The sequence below is a fragment of the Vicugna pacos genome, chromosome 8, assembly GCF_048564905.1.
Source record: "Vicugna pacos chromosome 8, VicPac4, whole genome shotgun sequence".
Taxonomy (NCBI): domain Eukaryota; kingdom Metazoa; phylum Chordata; class Mammalia; order Artiodactyla; family Camelidae; genus Vicugna; species Vicugna pacos.
In genome coordinates, this window is record NC_132994.1 from 33,957,282 (window position 1) to 33,966,808 (window position 9,527).

The window sequence follows — 9,527 nt, forward strand, 5'->3', positions numbered from 1 at the left end:
TAGTTCAAAAAGATACATGCACCCCAGTATTCACAGTAGCATTATTTATAATAGCCAAGACATGGAAGCAACCTAAATGTCCATCAGCAGATGACTAGGTAAAGATGCAGTACATATACATGATGGAATATTACTCAGCCATTAAAAAGAATGAATTAATATCATTTGCAACAACATATGGACCTAGAGATAATCATACTAAGTGAAGTAAATGAGACAGAGAAAGACAAATATCATATGATACCACTTATATGTGGAATCTAAAATATGATGCAAATAAACTTATTGACAGAACTGAAATAGACTCACAGACATAGAAAATAAACTTACGACTACCAAAGGGGAAAGGCAGGGAGGGGGAAGGGACAAATTAGGAGTTTGGGATTAGCAGATACAAAGTACTATTTATAAAATAAATAAACAACAAGGCCCTACTGTATATCACAGGGAACTATATTCAAAATCCTGTAATAAACCATAATGAAAAAAATATGATAAAGAATACATATAACTGAATCATTCTGCTGTATACCAGAAACTAACACAATATTGTAAATCAACTATACTTCAATAAAAATGTTTTTAAAAATTTTTTAAAAAGTCCTCTCTTTATACACAGCCCATTGGCCCACATCCCATGGGGTGTTGGTTTTTCATCATATAAAAACATAAAACAAAATCTGACATATTAATAAACCCCATCTGTATAATTAGATTGCATAGCAATTAGTCATAAAAGGTAACTGACTTTAAGGTTTTTCTGTCCTTATCTTCTTTGATGTTCTTCAGGACCTGTTGGCAGTAGCCGCATTCTGTGCCGTGGACCATAGAATCATTCTCATCATCATGAAGAACTTAAATGTCCTGGCAAGACACAGTTGGAAAATTTGTTTCTGGTCCTGGCTCAGCCACTAAATGCTGTGTCGCCTCGAGTGAGTCATCTCCCCTTCTCTGAGCATCAGTTTCCCCATCTGCAAAGGTCACCTCGCGAACACTCTGTATTTCATAAGGTGTCAGGAAAAGCCCGGACACGGAGCACCCTATCAGAACCACAAGGCAGGTATCAGAACCAAAGATGCCGCTTTGGGTCAGGAAGTTGGCAAATGTTCATACATTCATTTTTCAAAGGAGAAACCGAGACAGAGTCTAAAGTGGGCTTAAAGACTCATGGTTTCTGGTTGCAACCTACCTCTCTGCCCAGGCCTCCAAAGCCACGCACAGTTAAGGCAGTGAGACCCTAGGGAGAGAGTTGAGGTAGAGAGGGCATCTTAAGGAGATGGAGAAAAGGAAAAGGACGGAAGAGGAAACTGGGGGTGGAGATGAAGGAGGCAGAGTGGGGAGGTGGGGAGTGGCAGGGGGAGTGGGGAGAGAGTGGCTTGTTCTTTGGTGCCTATTTCAGACCAGGTGGTGCACCCTACACAGCTGTCAGCCCTGTAACCCGTCTGCTCTTACATGAGTCTCTCCAGTTTCCATCCTGAAGAAGTGAGATGAGACAGGGGCTCACAGAGGCCCAGCTGGAAGTTCTTTCAGACACAGACAGGAGGCCAGGGCGACCCGCAGCTGGTCTGAAGGGTGCAGGGAGTCGCAGCAGCTCGCAACCCGCCTCTATAATAAAGGTAGACTATCCTCCGGCGTGCACGTATGCGTGTGTGCGTGCGTGTATGCGTGCTTGTATGCGTGCGTGCGTCTGTGCGTCCGTGCGTGCGTTTGTGCGTCCACGCGTGCGTGTGTGAGAGAGAGAGAGAGAGAGAGAGAGAGAGAAGGAGTGCTCTGACGTCGCTGTCCCCGGGTTGGCATTTCCTCAACAGATTTCTTCCTGACCGTGGCATTGTCGTGACTGGTATGTGGAGAAGAATTAAAGACAACCTAACCAGGTAGTTTGAGGCTTTTAATTGCTCTGTACCTCCTTGAGTGTAAAAGTACAGCCCCAACCCTTGGCTATGCCCAGGGCTAACTCCACCTTTGGAGGTGGGTGAAGGAAGGGAATGGGTAGGCCTCTGGCTTTGTCTGTGTAAGTACTTTGCCTTTGATAAGTTACCTAAACCCCTGTGCCTTAGTTATCTACGCTGCAAAACAGAGACAATAATAACCATATCTCATCATGTTAGTGTGAGGATTAAATGAGATTTGCATGGACAGTGCTTAGAATAGATCTGGCACATAGAAAGTCCTTGCTACAGTCACCTATATTTATTAGGATATTTGAATTACTCAGTAAATCATAGATCATAAATTTTTTAAAATTAGATGTCTAAAAGGTAACCGTCATACCCTACCCAAAGACCAAAAAAAAAAAAAAAAAAAGGCAGATTCTACAAAATGTGCTCCTTGGATCATGTATGTCAGGAAGGCATGAGGGAGCTTACTGAAAATTCAGGTTCCTTGGATCCATTTCAAAAGTGCTGAATTAGAATCCAACAGAGCCTGAAATTTTGGCTTTCTGCACATTTAGTACACTAAAGTTTGAAAATCCCTGGGGTTAAGGTGAAAATGCTCATCCATTTGGGGCCTCCTCTGTAGTAGACAGAATAATTCCCCCCACAAAAAGATGTTCGTGTCCCAACCCCTGGGGCCTGTGAATGTCTTAGGTTATATGGCAAGGGGGGCTTTAGGTTGCTAATTAATGAATTTCAAAATAAGATTATCTGCCCAATGTTATCATTAGGGTCCTTAAATGGAGTAGAGGGAGATAGAAGAGTTTAAATGCATAGAGTCCTGTAACCGCTACCATAATCACAATACAGAACAGTTCCATTGCCCTGCAAGAACTCCCTTGTGCTCCCTAACTCCTTCTAGTCAAATCTGTCCTGAGCACTTACCCCCCGGTGACCACTGATCTGGTCCCATCCCTAGAGTTCTGCCTCTTCCAGACTATCACATAAATGGAATCATATAATACACAGCCTTTGGAGTCTGGCCCCTTTCACTTGGCAGAAAGCATTTGTGATAGGTAGCAGTATTTCACTCCTTTTGTTGCTGAGTAATATTCCATTGTATGAATTAAGGTACCACAGTTGTTTATCCATTTGCCAGCTGAAGGAATTTGGGTTGTTTCTGAGTTGATCTTAGTTTAACTGATTCTTTTCCATGGGAGAGGAAAATTCTGATATAGTGCCAGTATGATAAGAGAGGGTAGGTGGTGAGTTGAAGACAGTGACTCACACATGGTTCCTGCCAATGGGTCACCTTTTTATCAGGCTAGGTCCAGCCAGGGAGGACTTAAAGTGTGTCATTAGAATAAACCACAGGTTCTCCAAAATCATAAAGATAACAGGATCTGACAGAGGACCTCTGAGTCTGTTTCTCACAAATAAAATGGAACACTCTTGGAATGTCAGGCCCCCAAACTCACTGTGAAACCATCGGGGTGAGTCTCTCCTCTCTTGGAATGTGTCGTGTCTCCAGGGGGCAGAGGGTGGCTTCCACTGTCATCGCCCTGCTTCTCGACGGTTTATGATGCTTTTGCCCAGCTGGGATCTATTTGATCTTCCAACAAACCCAAGAGGGAAGAAAGGCAGATATTTTTACTTGCATTATTTTGAAGATAAGGTTGTGGGAGCTCAAGGAAGCTGGTATTTGTCCAAAGTCAACAAGAGCCTTGGTTGGGGAGAAAATCTGGTTCTTCTGATTTTCAGCCCAGTGTTTTCTCGTTTTAAAGTTTTAAAACCTCTACAGATGGACAATGCAAGAGTGGCGATTATCTCTTTAATGCACACATTGGAGAATCAACTCTTGCTCAGAGTAAGTGTTAGGGTCCGCACAAAGAGAACAGGGAGAGTTTAAATCACATCTTGCTGGCCTCCATGTTCTCATTCACAAGATGGGTGAAACAATTCCTACCTCCTACTGTGTTTGCAAAGATAAGAGGTCTCAGAAGAGCTAAAAATGCAAGTAATTAAGGCATACAAGGTACCTCACAAATGGCAGCAATTATTAATTTGGTTTATTAGGAGAAACCTTAGAATAGGCAAACCATGAGCTCTGCGTGGTGAGTGCTCTCTGCTCTCAGCTCGGCCTGGGATTTCTGAGGCCCAATTTTCTTCTGACAGTAATGGAGGAAACCAAGTGGTTAAGGAGGAGGCCTGGAAGCTGGCACAGCTGGGGACCATTAGTTCCTAACCAGGGGCCAGCCTGGGAAGAAGACCTAGGCAGCTGTGAGGAGGGGTGCTGAGGGTGTCTCCGTGGAGGAAACTTGGTCTGCAGATTTTGTTTTTCTTAATTCTGAACTTGGTTTTACACTCCAGAGGGGAGTTCTTCATGTCTGAACGTGGGTTTTGAGCCCTGGCGCTGGTGGTTTTTGCAGTAAATGGCTTGCTGCTCCTCGTGGGGCAATATTGCTATTGATGTTGGGCCAAGGTGGTTAGGAAACGGGATCTTCCAAATGGGGACTTTGTGGTTTGGCCACACGGAGCTACAGTCTCCACAAGCACAGTTGGGGGTTGAGACAGTTACCCACAGGGTAGGGCTTGAGGGTAAAGTGGTGTTTCTCCTCTGCTACTCCGTTGCTTCCCCCTGCCCCTCAGCGTTATTATTATTATTATTACCAGTGTAGCCTGTATTCTGGCCTCAGACTCCCAAAGAGAAGGGGCTGTTAGGAACAAGCAGGCCCGAGGAGGCTCCTAAGAGCAGCAAAGCAGGAGACCAGGGTGCCAGCAGGTCTCCAGAGGATGAAACGTGTCCTCAAACTGCCAGTCTGTCTCCCCTGGCATCAGGCCCCCTTACAAGAGCATCAGTGCTGCTGGGTTGGAGGAGGGGCAGAGGGGCAGTGGGCCTGGAGAAGGCCTGGCACCCTCCACCCTCTCTGGGGAGCCTTCTCTGACTGCCAGGCAGCCAGCTGTAGCTACCTCTGCCCTGTCCCTCCTTAGCCTCCTGTCCTCCATGCAGGTCACACTGTTTTGTAGTTGTCACACTGTATTGTAATGACTCGGGTGGCTGGCTGTGCCCCCACTGCACCTACCACATGTAGCTGTGGTAGCTGCTGCACACCCCTTGATGGCGGGAGTGAATAAATCTGAAGAGAAGCAGCAGCTCTGAAGATCTCCCCAAGAACAAGCAGAAGGGGCTTTTGTCCAGGGAATCGCCTGCTCAGCATTTTTGTCCTGATGGAAAAGCTCTTGCAAAGCAGTGGCAGATAAGAGCCCTCACTCCTGCCCTTTGAGTTTGATTTCCTTTGAGTTTCTCCTTCCTTTCTATTCCAACTAGTCCAAAGAAGCAGTGAGCACTGGCTTAGTTTTAGGCACACGTGATGTTTCTGTTCACGGCACCATTAGTACTAGAGGTATCGCCCCAGTTGTGCTGTCCCTCTGGGTCATCCAGGTGTGCAGAAGGCACCCAGGTAAGCTTGTTCCCCAGACTCATTTAGCTTGTTCTTCCACCCCCCACCCCAAGAATGACCTTTTACAAAATGTCAAAGTTAAACTTGTTCTTGATCATGGCTTCACGCCTTGCCCCTTTGATGCTGAGGTAAGAGTGCTTGTGACAACACAAAGCAAATTCAATTCTGGCTGTTACAAAGGGAAGGTTGAAAAGGAACAAAAACATTTAAGCCCAGCACCTCCTATGTGGCGGTTAGTGGGGGAGGGGAGGAGAGAATGTAGTGCTTCCGGTGCGTCCAATCAGGAGATGGACCACCAATGAGGGTATAGTGTGAGAAGAGTTGGGAGGGCGTGGATGACCCAGGAGGTACCCAGATGGCAAAGCTCATGTCCCTCTGACACGCCCTAGTTCTCACGGCCAGCCCCTCTTCTTCTCCTTGGCTGGTGTAAGTAGCGGTTCCCAGCCTGTCTCCCTCAGCAGGCTGGTCTCTCTCCTTCCAGGCAAGGTGGACAGGAAGATGCTCAGGAGCCAGTCTAACTGAGCCAGTAACACATTCCACAGCAGCTTTTATTTCCCCATATCCATTTGTTGATGTTTTCCTCACCCTCATTACCCAAGAGGATTGATTATGCACAGAACTGTGATGTGTGTTCTATGATCTGCCTAGAGAATTATCTCAGTGTTGGCCAGAGCTTAGCACTCTCGCCTCAGGGGGCTCAGGCATGCATTCATCAGGACCCAGAACTCCTGGGTGTGCAGCAGGCTGGAGTCAGCACATTCTAGAAGCAGGGGCTAGCATGCCAGGTAGGGATGGAGGGGACAGCATAGCCCATCCCCCTGGGACTTGAGTCACCCTCTGCCTGAAGGCTTCTCCCACTGGCTTCTGCACTCCTGAGCCTCTGTGGGATCCTCATGCTCCTCGACCCGCGTCCTCTCCTTCCCGTTGAGTTTCCTCTCGAAAACCCCACAGCCCAGGCCCAGAAGGCCCTGGCCTCAGCTCAGGCCAGAGAGAGGAATCCTGGGTCCTAGCTATTTTCAGAGCTAAAATTGAAGCCCGTGGTTTATTTCCTCAGCATTTAATTAGACTCCAGAGCGGCCTCCTTCCTGCCCACGAGTGAAAGCCTGACCAATGGGTTTGGGAGCTGACGCCACGTCGCTGTGTCACAGTGGGGCGGTTGGGGCCTGGAGCATTTTTACAAACAGGAGGTTGCGGAGAACAAAACCGCTTGGCCCTCAGCCAGTTAGACTAAGTCGGTTGGGAGAGGGAGGGAGCAGGAAAGCGTTATATCATCCCCTCTTCTTTGAACTGCATCGTAAATCTGCGAGACAGGAAATGAGGATCTGGAGGGGAGGGGAGGAAAGGGGGTAGTGCCACAAGATGCTGGAGTGGCCTCGCCTGCCCTCGGAGCTTGGCTCAGAAGAGGCCCTGGGGAAGGGGAGGGACTCCCAGGGGGCTGGGGGAGGGGCAGTGAGGGATCCCATCGGTGCCTTGAACACTTCCTGGGTCAGGTAGGCAATGGGATGACTGTAGGTGCCTGAGGGTGATTTCTGGGCCCACTTCAGGTCCTCCAACTAAAACTACTTTCCCAGATAGTTTTTAGAGCTGGTACGGATTTGAGAGAACCTTTGATGAGGATGTTGAGGGCAAGGAAAGAAAAATAAATTAACTAAAGCCACACAGCTAATGAGACCTGGAAGTGGGGACAGGTGTCTTCTGACTCGTTTCTGTCCGCTAGGTCCCCTTCTTAATGCTGTTCCTTGGCTTTCATGGGGACACGAGCCTTTCAATCCAGAGTGAAGGTAAGGTGTCAAATGCAAATGCACTTAGGTGAAATGACACATTCATTCAGTTCACATTAAGAGCTAAGTAATTGATTACCGAGGAGAGATTTTGATGAGCAGAGGTGCCAAGCTCCATGGAGGAGCACTTCTGACCACCAGGGTGGGGAGTCATCATCTGTTCGTGATCAATTTAAGGCCCTCCCAACCTTGGTGTTTCTGAAGGGGAGAGGTGGGAGGGAATGGAGACCTGTAATGTCTCTGAAATACAACCAGTTTCCTCCCAGGGAGGAGTGAAAACAAGAAACTTGGCTGATGAGCACCCATATTAATAAATTTTGTAACATTTCTCTGAAAAGATGTAGATACCAGCCTTAGGAGCACCATTACTGTTGGACTAAACTATGGTCACCCATGAACTCAAGGAAGATCCTATGTTTTCCAACCTTCCTTCCCTTCCCACAGCACTCCTGAGGCTGCCTCTCAAATGAGGAATTCAACAGATGAGAATAGTGTAAGTCCTTCCTGCACACTACAGGACCCTAAATTAAATAGGAGCCATAGCCAACATTTATTTATTTACTTATTTTTTTGCCAACTGCTTCCCTAGCATTACCTCATGTCATCTTGATAACTATTATTATCATCATCCTCATTTCACAGTGGGGATGTTGAAGCTCAGAGAGGTAAAATAATTTGCCCAAGGTCACCCAGGAAGCAGTTAAGGCCAAGATTTGACCCAAGGCTACTTATTCTATGGCCTATGTTTCAACTACCCTAGACTGCTTCCACTGGCAGAAACAAAATGTTCTGGAGTATAGAGGGAACTAAATAGAATTTTATCCAATAGCAAGAATGAGGCTCACGCTGTTCATTGCCTTGGCTAGAAAATACAGAAGGGTGAGGAGTAGCAGGCCCTGGAGAGTGGCTGAGAGCTGAAGTTAGACTGAGATTGCCATGGTCTATGCTCTGTGTCTGGTATTTGGTGTACATTTCTGCTTTGCTAGGCAAATAGCCTGAATATCCCCTTCACTTCTCTTTGCTGGGGTCTGAGGCCATTAATACCATATAACCTCCATTCCATTCTTGTTTCATGTCTGTCTCACCCAACTCATTTCCATGACCTAACCCTGAAATTATTTGGTATCTGAATGCAAACAAAGCTGATTCTTGATACACAGGAACAGTTGACTTAAGCTCTTAGTTGTTTCCTCTTCTCCTTCCATTACTTCTTCTCTGCTACTTACTTTAGACATTTCATTACCCCAACCAGAAAGCACACAAGTGGAAGGAAAGAATGCTCATGATTAGTGTTTTGCTGTCAACTAACTTTGTTAGTAGTTTCCACTAGAAAAAGATGTGAACGAAAAATACTGCAAACCTTATCAGTAAACAAAGAATACTGAAACCATCAAGTCTTCAGCGGCTGTCGCCGCCCCCCAGTGAAGACAAGCCTGCAGCCCAGCCTCTGCAGCCACTCACAAAGGTGCTCTCTGAGAGGAATCAAAATAAGAAAGGACAGGATACTGGCCCTAGATAGCTAGGTGCTTGTCAAAGGAATAAATTCAATGAGCCCAAATGTTTGCTTCCTCCCATACATAGAAAAGCACTAAATTCTTTAACTTGAGATGCCTGGTTTTCTTTAGTTAACAAGTAACCTTTTAATGGTCCAACTACCTAGTCTTTGTTGTAAAGCTTCTATATATCCTAGCTCCTCTCCTATCTCTTGGGAACAGTCCCACAGAGTGATCTGAGAGGCTGTCATCCCAGCTCAAGGCCTCCTGCCAAATAAAACATAACTCTCAACTTTTAGGCTGTGCATTTATTTCAGTCAGCAAAGACTAATGTGGAAGTAGTTTGAGGCTTGGAGAGTACCTTTTTGCCTGTGCGTTCCCTATAATCTGATGGCCTAAATAATATCTAAACTTTTTTCTTAGTTGGGCCTTGGCTGTGTTTGTTGAATTGTATGTCATCTTTCACCCATGACCCACCCTTGGTCAAATTCTGTGATTGAGGAATATGGACAGTACTAGATTTTCACTGTCTCCCATTTAATGATTTAATGCATGTAAGGTCCTAGGACGTTTCTTGGTCCAGAGTAAACACTCAATAATCATTGGTTATTATTGTTAATAATAATTATGTTTGAAAAATAATACTTAGTATCCAAGACATCAATTATTTTTGTTATCCTGAGTTTTTTTCATAATAGCAGTTGGGATTGGGTTTTAAAGTAAAAGTTCTTTAAGGGCAGGAACCAAGGATGATAGAGCAGTACTAGGTATAAACTCCTTAGGGGGAGACTTTTGCTTCTAGACATGGTGGACTAGTTTGTAGCAAACCAATCCTCCATACAAGGGCAACTAGAAAAACCTAGATTAAAAAAAAAACAAACCGAGAAGTATCTATTTGGAAGCATTGGAGAGCTACAA